The following is a 16,834-nucleotide window of genomic DNA, read 5'->3' as shown; positions in this document are numbered from 1 at the left end:
CAGCATCAACAGCTATTGGGCTTGTGCAAACATTCTTGTACAGATGTATTTGATGTATGGTCGTATGATCCAGTAACAGAGCTTTAACAACATCCTCAGATTGTAGATATCATTTTGCATAAAAACAAACAATAAATTCTAATAGTATAATAATAATTAAAAGCTTAATTTCGGTTTTCAGCTTATCATTTTCTTGAACAAACGCAAGTTGATTGGATAGAAGTTGAAGCTTTAGATAACAAATTGCTTTTCCTAAAAATCTTGCATGATGAATAGCACCAGTTTTTCTTACTTTATATGTAAAAAGGGATAAACAAGTGACAAATAACTCTGCAACCTCACTTCTGTCATCTCTTATAATACCTGGTTTACCAACATAAGCTCTGCAAACTGTCAATGACTTATTAGCTGCCTTTTTTAAAAGAGAGCTTTTAACCTTATTCCAATCAAATCGTAACAGTTAAACTGGATTATAATTAAAATTAGGTTCTTCAAAAATATCTTTTAACTTTTTGAAAAGAGGATTATCAGGTCCATTATTTTTGTCATTGGTCACTAATTTCCAAAAATGAAGCATTCATAATTCAGTCACATGATGCCTACAGGCTATTTGGAGAAGATACTTATCTAGTTCTTTAGATATTCTGGAAACTGATCCTTTATTTGTCCCAGTATTGGATGACGTATTATCAAAGCATATTCTCCTAGTTTTTGGCGTAATTTGATACTCCTTAATTAAATTTGTTACACCTAAGAACTGATCTTCACCAGTGGATGATGCTAGCGGTGGTACTCCAAGTAGGTAAGTCTCTCCATTAATGTTAACTAAAACAGCCGTTCTATCCCTCCTTAATACTTTTCCTTTGTTTAGCTCTAACAAGGTCTTGCCATCAAAATGAATTATACATTGATATGGAGATGCATTATTAGCTACCTTAATATCCTCTTTTGTAATGATGGACATTTTTTCATTTTCTTTTTCATTTTTCTATAAACAGTAGACTGGCTGCTTTTAACTTCTTTAAGATCAACACCTGATTGGTATAGAATTGCATATGTTTCCTTCTGTAAAAGATTTGGCGATATATCACAGGCTGTAGCAGTAAGTGAAACATTACCCGCATAAATACCTTTTTGAATTTTTGCAGTTACTGTATCTGGGTTTTCAGAGACTTCTATGTGATACCAATCACTTGAATTAAAATCAGATTTGATTGAAGAGTCCTTGCTTAGAATTGTGTTCATAAGTGCACTGTTGGGTATATCATCTATCAAACTCTTAGGCTGTGAGCAATTTTTCTTCCTAATACTTTCTTTTGCCTAATTTACAGAAAAATTATAGTTTTAGTTTTTAAATTTAGAATCGATAAAAAAAAAAAGAATAAATTAACAGAGGTTAAACCAGAGATAAATTATTTAACTAAAAGCATTGACTACCTTTTTTAATACTTAATATCCTCTGAACCAATAACAAACTTTCTTTCACCTTCTCGATCTTCCAGAAATTTTAAATCTTCTATCTTGCCTTTTAGTGATCTTGTTTTATATTTACTGATCATGTTTTTGAGATTAGAATTACCAGCCCAAAAAAGTTTTTTAGTTTCAATCTCAAACTCATTTTGTTTAGTCAAATCACCTATAGCTCTTCTTTATGCATTTTTTTTTAAGTTGGAATAAGACTTATGCAAGTTATAAATTTTTTTAACTAAACTTAAATCAGTTAACACATCAAAGCCAGCTTTAATCCAGGGTCTCTTTATTTTAGGCTAAATACATTCACAACAACTACCTGAACATCTTTAAAAAAAATTTTTAAGGGGACAAGCAATAATATTCGAAATTGTTGATTGTATATTAAATGTTGAAGAACATCCAACCCTGTTGGAAGCTGTACATCTAAACAGAAAGATTTAGACATTTTTAAATAAATATTTTAGTGACCAGTAATTTTATAATTTAACCTGATATAGGTGGTTTTGCCTTTTTTATAATAAAAAGTTTCTTTTTCATTGACCAAAGTTGTGCTTCACTCATTTTTATTAGGTTTATTGTAGGTACCTATCTAAAACTATTAGAAAAATCAAAATGATAAAAATCATAAGTTGCACCAAAATATAAATATATAACAATAGGAATAATTGAAAAATTTTTAAAAATTACCAATTTATATATATATATATATATATATATATATTTGGTTTTTTATTTAATTCAATTTATACATAATATATATATATATATATATATATATATATATATATATATATATATATATATATATATATATATATATATATTTGTTGTTTTATTATTCAATTTATATATAGTATATATATATATATATATATATATATATATATATATATATATATATATATATATATATATATATATATATATATATATTTTTTTTTTTCTTTTGTTAATTCACTTCCCCAAGGCCGAGAAGCCACTACAGACGAGGAGGCTACTTAATTGTGGTTATAACCTCTTAACTCCATAACTCCGAAACACGACCTTGACGAACAAGGCCGCTGAGCGGAGAAACAAGTTGAGCGCGGTACTACCAGGGACGTGGTGGGGATTGAACTCGGAACCTCTTGCTTATAAAGCGAGCGCTCTACCACTACACCACTACCGCATATATTTGTTGAATTTGATTAAGAAGGCTGCGTATAAACTTTTTGTTTTAAATATATTTTGATATAATTATATATTTACAATATTTTGCTGACCTATAGCAGTCAGCATCATCAAATGTAATAAAATACGTTACAAAAAAATCTTGTTCAAAAAAGAATAGAAAATTTAAAGGTAAAAACATAATGAATAAAAACAAGAGAACTTAGGGAACATTTATTTTGGTCAAAATTTTAACTGACGCTATTATATTACTTAATAAAAACTATTTTTATTTTATGCCTGTAATGTCTTCTTTTTTGACGGTTTGATTTATGTAGTTTTGTAACAATTTTTCCAACGTTTTTTATTACACCTGATGATGCTGAACGCTATAGGTCAGTGAAATATTGTAAATATATAATTATATCAAAATATATTTAAAACAAAAAGTTTTAAATATATTTTGATATATGCAGCCTTCTTAATCAAATTCAACAAATATAATATCATGTAACAAAAATATGATTTTAAAAGATTTTATATGTATATATATATATATATATATATATATATATATATATATATATATATATATATATATATATATATATATATATATATATATATATATTGGCTGGAGCAGCACAAAGAAATATAATAAACATACCAATAACGCCTTGTAAATATTTAAAATCCATTCTCCTTTGTTTGTTTTGTTTTAGATCTGGTCAAGTTAAACTTTGCTTTTAATTTATTTGCCCATAACCTTTGAAACCGAAATATATTTAATAAAAAAAAACAGTAAAAATAAAATCAAATCACAAATAAATAAAATTAATGAAATACTCAAATCACAAATTAACAAATAATAATGAAATCATGGCAAAGAAAATTTATTAAACAAAATCTTAATTAAGATCTGAAAAACCAAACATGAATACAACTGAGGTTAGACTTGGTAGACAAACCGATCTAGACTAGTCTATACAAATATGATTTGATATTCAACGGATATATTGAAATTAAAAAAAAAAAAGAAAGAAAGTTAGGGAAAAAGCTGTTTACAAACAGCTTTTTCCCCTTCTTTCTTTACTCTTTTTTATAAATTTTTTGCTGTTTTAAAGTCTGTTTATAAGATATCTTAGCTCTAATTTGAGCATGCTGTTAGCAACTTTTAATAACTTTTTCTTTTTTTTATAAATACTAACTTTTTTATAAAAACTAACTATTTATGAAATAAGAAATTTATTTAACAATTTGTCATCTATGCAACTTGATGATTTAGACTATAATGTTTTAAAAAAAAAAATTATTAGCAGAAAGTTGTCATAAATTGTAAAATATTGACATATCCTAGACAATAATGTATGACGACAGAGTAATAAAAGTTAGTTTAAAAAGTCATAATTTATACTCATTGCTAACTAGCGGCTATTTCCTGAGATCTATCCTTGTTTTGATTGGTTAAAAATATCAAGCTTCGCTGTGTCCGATTTTGAAATTTATTGTTTATCGGTGTTACGTTAAATAAGTAGCCCGTTAAAAAAGTAGTCAAAATGTTGTATCTGCGCATGCGTTAACTTACGGATACCTATTTAACGCCTATAGGCGTTAAATAAGTATCCCGTTAAAAAAGTAGACAAAATGAGCAATCACGACAATATTTTTAACGCCAAACGTAATTCTAAATTTTAAGTTAAGTTAAGATTTAAATTAAAGTTTTATAAAATCCTTATTAAAAAGTATGACTTTAAAAATAATCTTATAAGAACTTAATATTTGCAAACATATTTAACGTAACAATAGGATTAGGAGCGCCGCACTGCTCTTGTTTAGCGATCTTATTTTGTATTATGTCTTATGTTTATAGATAGTGATATAAATTTTATAGTATGTTTAAATTTTGATATCTGGCGCCCACCCCACACGGTGACTACTGGATAAGTAATATTATCTCTTAATGTAATAGTATTTCTAAAAGAGTTATTTTAATTTAAAATCTTTTTCTTTAATTACTCCTAGCCATAAGAGCTTAAGTTGTCGTACCTAACTCAAAAAAAGTTGTCGTACTAAACTCAAAAAAAAAAAAGGAAGAAAGTTTTCATTCTTATTATAAATAGAATTATTTATATTTATAATTATAATAAATTGACAGATGAAACAAACAAAAAAGACCTAAATGTTTGAATTTAAAAAAGTACTTGAAACCTGAAATATAAGAAAAATAATATTAGAAAATTATTTTGAACTTTTTTATATTTATAATTTATATTTATTAATTATAACTTTTACTTAAGAGTGATGATACAACTAGAATTTAAACTAAAGTAACAATTAAAAAAAAAAATTATCATAATAAATCTAATTTAGAAAACTCTAGATTAAACTCTCATATAAAACTGAGTAAACTCTAGTCTAGTTCCATCTTTACCACTTGTAACTCTAGTTCTAACTCTAACTTATAACAACTACTTGTAACTCTACTTGTTGTATCTCCACTACTTATAACTCTAATCTAAAACTGAATCAATCAAAGACACTTAAAATTAGTTTTTGCTTAAAATAAGTTTTTGTTAAGAAAATATTTTTATGTATTTAACAAAAAGATTTCAAGTCATTATGCTTACAAAACAAAAATTAATAAATTAAATATCTATCTTTTATTAAGGTTTTCAAAAAATTATTTTTACACAAAGTTTCTAAAATTACTAATTAAAACAAAATAAATAACTGAAAACTGCTATTATCACATGATTAGGTCAGTATATTGTAAATATTCACTTAAATATTTCTATTATTTTATAATCTAAAGAGACACTACATCAATATTATTTTATTTTACAGTGACAGAAATCATCACATTGAAATGATACATACATTTTTACCATATGATAAAGAAATGTAAGGAAACATCTCCATTTTTTTCTCTCAATACACTGCAGGAAATGAGACCTCATACAATATTTATCCCAGATAATTAAATCCCCTTTAATCAAAACCATTGCATAAAGCAGTAGCATTTGCAATAGCATAAAGCCCACAATCATTTCCATTGTCTTGCTTTTGACATCTTATGACCTCCTAATTCAAAGAAGAAAAACATTCATTTATTAACAACGATCGTGCAACTTTGTGTACTAGTAATGGAACAGTGGCTTTATTAAACCCAGTAAACAATGAATCATAATGCTGGACAGAATTAGAACCATTTTCAGATGTTAAATTACTTATTAGAACCCAATGCGAATTTCTAACATTAAGTATCTGAACAAATTTTCCAGAAATAGTATAACCACCAAAGTTTTTCGAATTAAAAATGCAAGAACTTTGAAACCCACCTTCTTCAGGAAACTGGTGTGAAAGAAAGCTTTGTGCAATATCAATTAAAGTATCATCGAGCCAACGAGATGGATTTTATAAAACATCTATGCACAGCTTGACTGACTGCGCTGATAATGTTGAATAAAAATTTTTATCTACAGAAATTGCGGGACAAACTAATTTTTTGGATTTTGATATACTTGCGACAGTTAGAGAAGTTGGATGCTTTCTCTTGCTGGATTTTTTTAAAATTATTTTTAAATCATCTTTTTCAATTAATTGTTTAGTCATTTTAAGACAATAATCATGCTCTTTTAAAATCAATCGGGTGGACAATGCTTGTTTTTCTGATAAATAAGGCTTGATGTTGGATAAAGCAACAGATTTTTTCCAAACTTTACCATTAACAGTTAAAATAGCACCAGTTTGTTTTATTTCTGAAATGATTCCAGGTCCCAGCCAATAATGCTCCATCCGACTTCCTTTGCGACCAATTTTTCTGTAATTTCTTACTAAAACTTGGTCTCCTATTTTAAATGAAAATGATTTGCATCCTTTCAATTGTTTTGAAGCATAATATTTTTTCATTTTAGTCTGGGTCTGCATAATATTGTTATTTACTTCTGTAACAACTTTATTATAAGAATCCATTTTTTCTTGAACTTGCTCATTGGATGCCTTATATTCAAAATTTTTATTTTCATTAGTATCTAAATCAGTATTATTTAGAGACAAAGTTGAAAATAAGTTTGCTTCTCTGCCGAACATTAAAAAAAAGGGTGTGAATTTTGTTGAATTTTGCACACATGTACGTAGACCAAATAAAACAGCTTCTAACAATTCATCCCAATTGTTTTGGGTTTCATTGGATAATTTAGAAAGGGATTTCTTAATTGTCTGATTTGTTCTTTCATCTTGCCCATTAGTTTGAAATGAAGAGAACAAAAGTTCATTCAAACTATTTACAAATTCTATGCCTTGATCTGAAAGAATTTTCTATGGAGGACCAAATTGATAAAATAAAGTAGTAAGGCACTTTGAAACATAAAAGACTGACTTTTCAGGAAATGCAGAAGCTTCAATATATTTACTCCAAAGATCAGTTATAGTTAAAATGTATTTGTTTCCAAGTTTTGTATGTGTAAGAGGTCCAATTAGATGTTTTAAAGAAAAAAAAAAAGTTTTAATAACTAACACAATAATACAAAGACTTTAAATAAGGAAATATCTTTTTTTTTTAAACAAAATTTAAGTTATATTTATATTCTTTTTATAACAATATTGTTTACAATAACACTATTGTTTAGATATTTTCTTATAATTAGTTTTTAATTATTTTCTTATAATTAGTTTAAATTATTTTCTTATTATTAGATTAGTATAACAATATTGTTTAGATATTTTTATAAAGATAAGACTTACAACAATTTTTAATGGGGTTTAAATTTAATTACAATGAGGTACTTTAAAATATTGACGATGTAAAAATCTTTATTGAGTAAAGTTACATTTATTCGCATTACGCTTTTCCGTTACGCAACAAAATCTCATAACAAGGCCTACTATAATTACACGGCCGCATAACTTGCTTTTCGGAGCAAAAAATTAAAAGGGTAACTTTTCAAAACATAAATATATACGATAACATGATTGGCCACACTTACCTCAATAAAAACTATAATTTTGATACGGGTTTTTGTGAACGGTAGTGTGTATAAAGTATAAAATGTGTTTAACAAATATGATAAAAGTCTGATAAATTAGACACTTTCCATTGCCTGTTGATTTTATTTCTACGAAAAACTTACACCGCTGAAATAAGAGAATATTATATTGTATTTTGTTCATCAATAAAAACTTGTAATGACTTTATTAACTTGAAGATGTACCTCATATTGTATGTATATATATATATATATATATATATATATATATATATATATATATATATATATATATATATATATATATCATATTGTATGTATATATATATATATATATATATATATATATATATATATATATATATATATATATATATACATTTTTCTTAATAATGTCAATAAGATATGTAAAAAGATAAAAAAAAAACCTAACTATAAAGGAAGAATATACATTAAAGGTATAATAATTCAGCTGTATAATTTAGCATTGTATACTTCATTTCAGTTCAGCTTGATTGATTACTTTAATTAATTCAGCTTTAATATATTTCTTTGTCTGCATTTAAAATCCTTCATACTGTTCTTCTGATTGCTCTGTTCATTGTTAAAATAGACCCCTATAACATTTTTAGGTTACGTTACGTATTGTAACGTAAACGAGATTCGTTTCGTTACGTGCAAAATGTCCGTTATTTTTACGTAACCAAGACGTAAGATTTTACATAACAAAACGTAACATTGTTACGTAACAATACGTGCAAAATGTCCGTTATTTTTACCTAACCGAGACGAAAGATTTTACGTAACGATACATAACATTGTAACGTAACGTTACGTGCAAAAATGTAATTTTTACGTATCCGAGATGTAACGTATAGCGTATTATTACGTAACATTTTGACCTAATAAGACGTGATATTGGTCATATGCGGCAACTTTCGATTATGCGAAACTTAATTTTTATCTTGTATGCGAATGCATAATTAATTACTGGCCTACATTATTGCTGCATTATTTTACTCTCATAGCCTATATACACTAAACTAAAAGCACCGTACCACCGTCTGGAGTGTCAAGGGTAGACTAATACCAATAACACAATATATATCACATATAACTTAAAACAAAAAATTGAAACTTGAAACAATAACAAAGTAAATCATTGTATAACTCGTATTGTAGTTTATTCTCCTCGGGCATTTGCCCGACAGAGGTATTAATAAATGTTACAGTAGTTAAGAAATAAAAATACAAGGTGGTCTACTATTCCACTATTAAAATACATAAAGACAGACTCCCAGGGGGCTCACGTTTAAGAAAATAAAAAACCCACTATATAAAAAAAAAATCGAAAACGAAAACGAAAAAGCGAAAAAACTAAAATTCGAAGAAAATAAAATGAAAAAGCGAAAAAGAAAATTTCAAAAAAGAGATTTTCACTAAAAAATATATCTGGGCATTTTAATTTACAAGAACTTTGTTAATTTCTAGATTAAAATTATTTTCTCCGCTCCAGATATTTTTGCATTCTTGTAGAAAAGAAATCTTTTTATTATTAATAATAGAAATTTGGAATTCGTCTGACAAAATTCTTTTAATTTTGCCTTGGAATTCCAGCATGAGCGTCCTTCTGGGGTAAATTTTTTTGTCGTGGAACGACCTCATTCTATTGCAATATATTATGTATAATAGTTCGTTAGTTATTAGTTTTCCAATATAAAATTTATTTACAAAAGTTGATGAAAAGAAGAGTAGTGATTTGAAAGTGTTTTTAAGAGGAATTAGGTATGGGTATATTTTGTGAATGAGGGCTAAAGTGTATTTTACTAAGGGTTAAACTTTTTCACACTTAAACATCATGTGTTGTATGTTTTCTGATTCTTTCATACATTGTGGGCAGAGATCGTCTGTTATATGGCCTCTTTTTTTAAACAGTGTATTGGTGGGTAGTGCAAAATGTATTAGTTTATACTTTATTTCATCGGCTTTGTTGTTGCTTTCGTTTTTGTGTATGGATATAAACAAGTGGGCCCATTCTTTTGTTGAGGTATTATTCATACTGTTGAAAATGTCCTTCCATTTGTAAAATTCATTGGGTGTACTTTTATCGTTGTTAGTTAAGGAAGCGTTGTAAATTGCTATAGGAGTTAAGTCAAGGAATCGTATTCGACGGTTGTTTTTGGTGCTTATGCATAACGACGTTTTGTTGTAGTCGAAGCTTTGACTTTGGGTGTTTATGATGTTTTTCCATTGGGGTGGTAGCGACTTTATTATGGTTGTTAAGAGGCGTTGTTTTATACCAATAACTTGGCTTTCCAGAAAGCCCTGGACAAATACTTTTGATATGTCCCCTAGCATGGTTATGTTATTATTTATGGATTCTGGAGTTGGTTTCATAGTTTGGTTTTTGTTGCGTATGTATGGGTTAAAAAGTATTGGCTGCATTAGCACGTCTTCGATGGTGAGATTCTTATGGTTATTGTGTTTTAAGTAAAATTTATTCCAACTTTTCATTGTTTGTTGGTAATATGGAGGTAGAGTTTTTAAAGATTCATATGAGTGTGATGTGAGATAAACAAGGTTGCCTTGATTAGCGTTTCGGTATTGATTAAGTATGAAGGAAGCTGAGTCTTTCCAGGCGCCGTTTTTGTTTTCGTTATATAACTATGCGATCCAGCTCAGCTGTAAAGATTCGAGTTTTTTCATGACGTCGTCTATATTTAAACCTCCCTGGTCTATCGGAAGTTTTGATGTTTGCTTAGGGGTTTTTACGGTGCTGTTATTCCATAGAAATCTTTCTATTTTACGTTCAATTAATTTCATTTTTTTGTCAGAAGGAATAGGTATTGTGAAGGCTAAATGCCATAAGCTGCTTAAAAGGGTTTGATTTATTATGATAGCTTTACCTTTTATGGATAACTTGAAACGCTTCCAGTTATCAATTTTTTTGCTAATGATGTTGATACTCTCATCCCATTGACGATTTATGTAGTTATTTGTGTTTGAGAAGGTTATACCTAGACTCTGGAGAGTGTTGCTGTGCCAGGAAAAATTGAGGAAGTTTTCTTTTATCGGAGATCTGTTCATTCCAAGCCACAGGCCTTGGCATTTGGTAGTCTTTAGTTTTGCTCCTGTAGCTAGTTTGTATACATTTAAGGCGTTGTCTAGAGATTTTATAGAGTTGTCTGAAGAGAGGTAAAAATTTGTGTCGTCGGCGTATTGTTGGAGTTTTGTCTCTTTGTTGTTTAGAGTTATTCCCTTTATTTCGGTATTTTTACGGATGTATCCTGCAAAAACCTCAGCTTGCAGAACATAGAGTGTCATTGAAAGAGGACATCCTTGTCGTACTCCCCTGTGTATGTCTATTTTTTCTGATAGGAAACCGTTTATTTTTAGATGTGAACTTATGTCATAGTACAGTGCTTTGATAAGGTTTATAAATTGCACGCTGAAACCAAAATTAAATAGACAGTCATACAAGAAGTTTCTGTCGACGCGATCGAAAGCTTTTATTTGATCGATGGATACGATGGAAGCATCTAGGTTGTTTTTGTTGGCGATGTAAATAACGTCTCTAGTGTATGCAAGGTTTTCGTAAATGGATCTGTGGGGGATGCATGCGGTTTGATCTTCTTTGATGATTGACGGTAGTATATTTGCTAGACGGCTTAAAATTATTTTGGTAAGTATTTTGTAGTCGGTGTAGAGAAGTGATATGGGTCGCCAGTTTGAGATATCGGCTTTATCCTCGTTTTTATAGAGGCAAGTTATTATGGCTTGTTTTTGGGTTTCTGACATTTCGTTTTTCTGAATGATATCGTTTAAGACTTTAACTAAACTTTCTCCTAAAATATTAATGTTAGATTTATAAAATTCCGCGGTTAGCCCATCTTTGCCGGGTGATTTGTTGTTTTTTTATTGTTTTTATTGCTTTTTTGACTTCGGCTAAATCAATCGGTTTATCTAGTGAATGCTTTTGTTGTTCGGAAATTTGTTTTATGTCTGTATTTTCGAATAAATGTTTTTGCAGCGTGACATCGTTTTTGCTGTTTTTATAAAGGTTTTTGTAAATTATTTCAAACGTTTTAGTGATATCAGCTGTGTTATTTTTTTCGTTTCCGTTCTTATCTTTGATGTTAGTGATTACTCGTTTAGATATTTTAGCTTTTTCAAGTTGAAAAAGGAAATTGCTGCATTTTTCGCCATGCGTCCTCCATTTTATTTTTAGCCCTTATTTTTGCACCGTTTAGTTTGCTTCTTGGGAAATCATTGTATAACTTGATTGTAACATAAAACCTTAATGTACTATATTTAAAGATGCGTCCACCATCCGTAAAATTGACAGAATTGACATTATATACACGTATTTTGCTTGTGGGGTGATAAAAACAAAAGAAGTGTTACGCGGATTATATAAAAAAAATTTAATATCGTTTTATTTATATTAAACGTTATAACGTAGTTAGATTTACAATATTGTAATTAACATTAATAATAAGTCAAAAAAACAAAACTTTATTGCATGTTTGCCCATAGTTATTTTTTCCTAAATCTTTTTTTTAATTTAAACAACATTTATGAAAAAACAGGAAAAAAAAATTGGGTCATTATCACTTAAGAAAATTTTTTTTCAGAAAATATTGAGATTTATCTTGCGCTCAATGCCATATAATTCGGAAACAATTCAGCGCATTTTCCGGGGTATTTTGCTGCTTGAGCACAAGGTAAATTTCAATATTTTTAGAGTTTTTTTTGTAATGGTATTTTTTTCATATTTGCTCCATATTTGGTTTCTTGTGTATTTTTGTTTTATAATAAATTTTTTTTTGAACACCCCTAATGTCTAGTTTAAAAGCCAAAAAATTCAAGCATAATTTTTATTATCATTGCTTATTGTATATGTATAAATGTATTTCTAATTAGGAGTCATTCATTAAGTACGTACGCTTTTATTTCAACCCTTCTTCCCCCTCTCCCGCATTTTGATACACGCTTTTTTTTAGTACCCTCCACCTCAAGAAAAGAACCTACGCTTTTAACATACCTACCTAACATTTTATAATTTTTTTTTTAGTTTAGTGTCTTCTTTCTTTTATAATTGACCCCTGCCCCCACCCCCCTCCCACCCCAATCGTATTTACGCCATTTACAGATATAGATATAGGTACAGGCGCAATGGAGTATTTATACATCAACTGTGTATTGTTTCATGTACCTCCAAATTTTCTACCGCATTGAAACCTAAGTTATAATCAAAAAAGTTGCAAAGAAAATTTTAGTATTAAAAATGTTTTTATATGCATCTTCGGAGATATTAACGATTTACGTCGTTTATGAGATTTACAGGGTTATTCAAAATTATAATCACTTGTATTCAAAATTTTAATCACATCTATTCAAAAATAAAATACATCTATTCAAAATTATAATCACTTGTATTCAAAATTATAATCACATGTATTCAATATTATAATCGCCTTAAAATTCATGAAAATTTTATTACTTCCGTGATGGTAAGAAAAGCAAGAAAGCAAGTAACGAAAGAAATTTATCATATGGTTATAAATATGCAAGTAAGCAAAAAATATACTATCAAACAGATTTCAAATACTGTAAATCTCTGCACCAGGGCGGTTGGAAAAATAATTAAAAAATATGAAGATGGAGTTGCGTTTGTATCATCTGGTGAAAAACTTAAAGCAACTTGTCTTAATAAAAGAAGAGTTTTTGATCCAATTGAACAACTATTATACAATTCCATTTTAATTGATAATTCAATAACACGAAATGAGTTAAAAACTCTCATACATGATGTAAATGGTGCTATAATATCACAACCATCTATATCAAGAAAAATTAAAAAGATAGGGATGAGTCGAAAAAGACTCTCTTTGATTCCAATTGAAAGAAATGATATAGAAAAAATCAACGCAAGAATTATCTATGCAGCCGAGATATCAAGAATCGGGAATAAAAATCTCGTGATTCTTGATGAAACTGGTTTTAATCAGCATACGAAAAGAAGATATGGTTATTCACCTCTGAATTTAAAAGCCTTTGTTGCTGTTCCAGCAAATAAATCGGTTAATAAAAGTTTAATATGTGCTATTGATTATAATGGGATCATAGGTTATAAATATAGAACAGGCTCTTATAATGGAACTGAATTTATTAATTTTATTTCAGTGTTGGCTCCATATTTTGCATCGCACCCGAATAGCATTTTAATTGTGGATATTGCCAGAATTCATAAAACTCATGAAGTTCAAAGAGTATTAAGTTCTCTTAATATTCCATTTAAATTTATTGTGCCTTATTCTCCTGAATTGAATCCAATTGAGGAATTTTTTTCAATGTTTAAATCAAGCTATTGTGCAATACGAAGAGCAAATCCAATATTAACAATTGAACAATACTTAGATTTGGTGGCATCATCTGATAATGATTATTCATTACAATGCCATAGATTTTATGAAAATATGAGAAGATGGGTTGAAAAGGCTCAAAACGGTGAACAATTCATTTAATTAAATAAATAATATAATTTTTTTATTTAAAATTTTATTAAGTTTTTAATAAAAATTGTCAATAATTTTGAATATATGTGACTATAATTTTGAATACAAGTGATTATAATTTTGAATAGATCTGATTATAATTTTGAATAGATCTGATTATAATTTTGAATAGATGCGATTATAATTTTGAATAGATGCGATTATAATTTTGAATACAAGTGATTATAATTTTGAATAACCCTGTAAAAGAAGTTTCTTTTTAAATCAAACCCACTAGCAATCTAATTTAGCTATAATAAAAGTAATAGGAATTATATGCCATCCTGTGACATTAATTAAATTAACAAAATATAATATAATTCGATTGGATAGCTCGTGGGTCTCATCAAAAAAGATTATTTTTTAAACTTTTAAATTTAACAGCTTTAGACCAAATGAAACTTAAATAAAGATTACTTTTTAAACTTATAAATCTAACAGCTTTTGACCAAATAAAGTATTTAACAAATTTGTTTAACTAACGATATTGTAAATACATTGAATACATTTGTCCAGAACATTGTTATAAAAAAAGTATTTTTTATAAAAACCAACCCACAAGCAATCTAGTTCCTTATATATATATATATTAAATTTTTACTGTTAATAGTTTAGGGTTAATGCGTATTAATTATAAATTAAATCGCAAACGTTACGTATTAATTAAAATCGCTTCTCGGCCTAATGGCTAAGATCAAGTTTAGTATCTGTTCTTATCTTAGTTTAATTAGGCGAGCTAGTGATCCTAACTAGTATAAAGAAGGTCTACTTGCCTTCTGAGTGCTTTTTATGTATTACCTTGCCCCTTCCACAGGTTCCAAGGACGAGTGATATAAAAGTCAACTGGCTTTTTGAGAGTATTGAGTGACTGAGAGGTTATAGGGATCAGAGATATCAATGAGCTAAATAGAGTGTGTGTGAGTATAAAGAGGTTGGTTAGACCTCTTTAGAGGTCTACTGGCCTCAGAGCGACCGAGCGGCTAAGAGTGTAATATATACAGTTAGTACTATTTCCCATGTTACAATTCGACCCAAGAACGTCCATGGAGGTAGTTACTGATATTGGTGCTGCTACAGCCCACACTAATGTTAATGCACAGGCTGCTTGTAAAACCTATGCCCAAGCTACAATAAACAACAATTACATAAACGACCATAAATCCCTTAAAAATACTCTTTTGTGTAAAGTCCAAACTAAAGTTAGTGACAACGATTTCCTATTAGCTATCGAAGAGGCAGGATATGACAAATATCTATTTGGTTATCAACAAATTAGAAATGGCTCAGTTATCGAAATTGTTATGAAAAATGATTTAATTAAACATACAATTCTTGAAAAAGGTATTACTATCAATGGTGTAAAACATCAATTCTACCCCTCTACTCCAAACAGGAATATCAACAAAAGAGTGACAATATCAATACTAGGGTTACCAATAGAAGAAAGCAGTTTTCCAGCTGGGAAGTACCTTGAGGAGCTGGGATATGGAAGGCACTTACGGACTAAGCCACTACTAAGAAGTACACCTAAAAACAAAACGCTTTATTATTCCGGTATTATAATCGTGATTATGGACAACCTTCAAAAGCCAATCCCTAGATTCATTAACTTAAATGGTTATGAAGTTAGGGCAATTTACAACGGTCAAGAAGATGTGGGAAGACCACAAAAAAAATATACAACTAACCAACATAAAGATCCAAACGATTTCAACAAACCATCTAATAATATTCGCTTGGACACAACTTATGTAGAAATTGAAAATCCAAATCACATTATAATAGCTGAAAGCACGGTGAAAGAAAACGAAGTAAATAAATATAAAGAGAAAGTACAAACACAAACATTAGAACCGGCTTCAGAATCCCAACTGAAAACAACCCTCGTAAGAGTAACAATGAACGATAGTGATACTAGTATAACCAACGAAGTCAAAAAGGTAGCAGATGAAAAAAACGAACAGGATAGTGAAGAAGAGGATAGTCTCAAGGATGATAATGAAGATGATGATAATAGTAATGATGGCGATGATAGTAAAGATAGGAATGAGTATAAAGATAAAGATGATAGTAAAGATGACGATGAAAGTAATGATGACGATGACAGTAAAGATGACAATGAAAGTAAAGATAATGATGATAGTAAGGATAACGATGAAAGTAGTGATGGCGATGGTAGTAAAGATGACGATGATAGGAAAGATGGCAACCCTAGTAAAGATAAAGATAATAGTAAAAATGATAACGATAGTAAAGATGATAACGATAGTAAAGATAAAGATGATAGTAAAGATGATAATAATAGTAAAGTTAATGCTGATAGTCAGGACGACCATGATTGTAATGATAATAATAGCAATAAAGAAAGTAGTGAGGACGAATGTGAAGTGCCTGATGAATTTTTAAAATTGTACCACTTAGACAAAGTGGATTATAATTGGAAACTCTTTACAAAATTTGATAGACTGAACTGCAGTGAAGAAGAACTGAAAAAATTTAAACTGTATAAGAAATATGAGTGGTTACAATATGAAAGAGCTGTAGGCATGTATAAATCACTTGAAAAAAGAGCTGATGAATTTATTCCAATTGCATTTCAACAAATGGATTCAGGAGATATGTATTCATACAACATGAGAGAATTTAAATTCGTTAATAGAAATACTCAGG

General features: G+C 28.7%; 1 protein-coding gene and 1 pseudogene across 3 annotated transcripts in view; both read left to right on the top strand.

The window, feature by feature from the left end:
* LOC136083677 (TNF receptor-associated factor 3-like) overlaps positions 1 to 16,834 on the top strand; it is a 131,176-nt gene that overhangs the window by 24,753 nt on the left and 89,589 nt on the right. The gene's annotated exons all lie outside the window — the stretch shown is intronic.
* On the top strand, positions 14,833 to 14,967 carry LOC136084435 (U2 spliceosomal RNA; annotated as a pseudogene).

Source organism: Hydra vulgaris, chromosome 08, assembly GCF_038396675.1.
Source record: "Hydra vulgaris chromosome 08, alternate assembly HydraT2T_AEP".
Classification (NCBI taxonomy): domain Eukaryota; kingdom Metazoa; phylum Cnidaria; class Hydrozoa; order Anthoathecata; family Hydridae; genus Hydra; species Hydra vulgaris.
The sequence above is the reverse complement of the archived record's forward strand: the minus strand, read 5'-3'. Positions and strand labels throughout refer to the sequence as shown.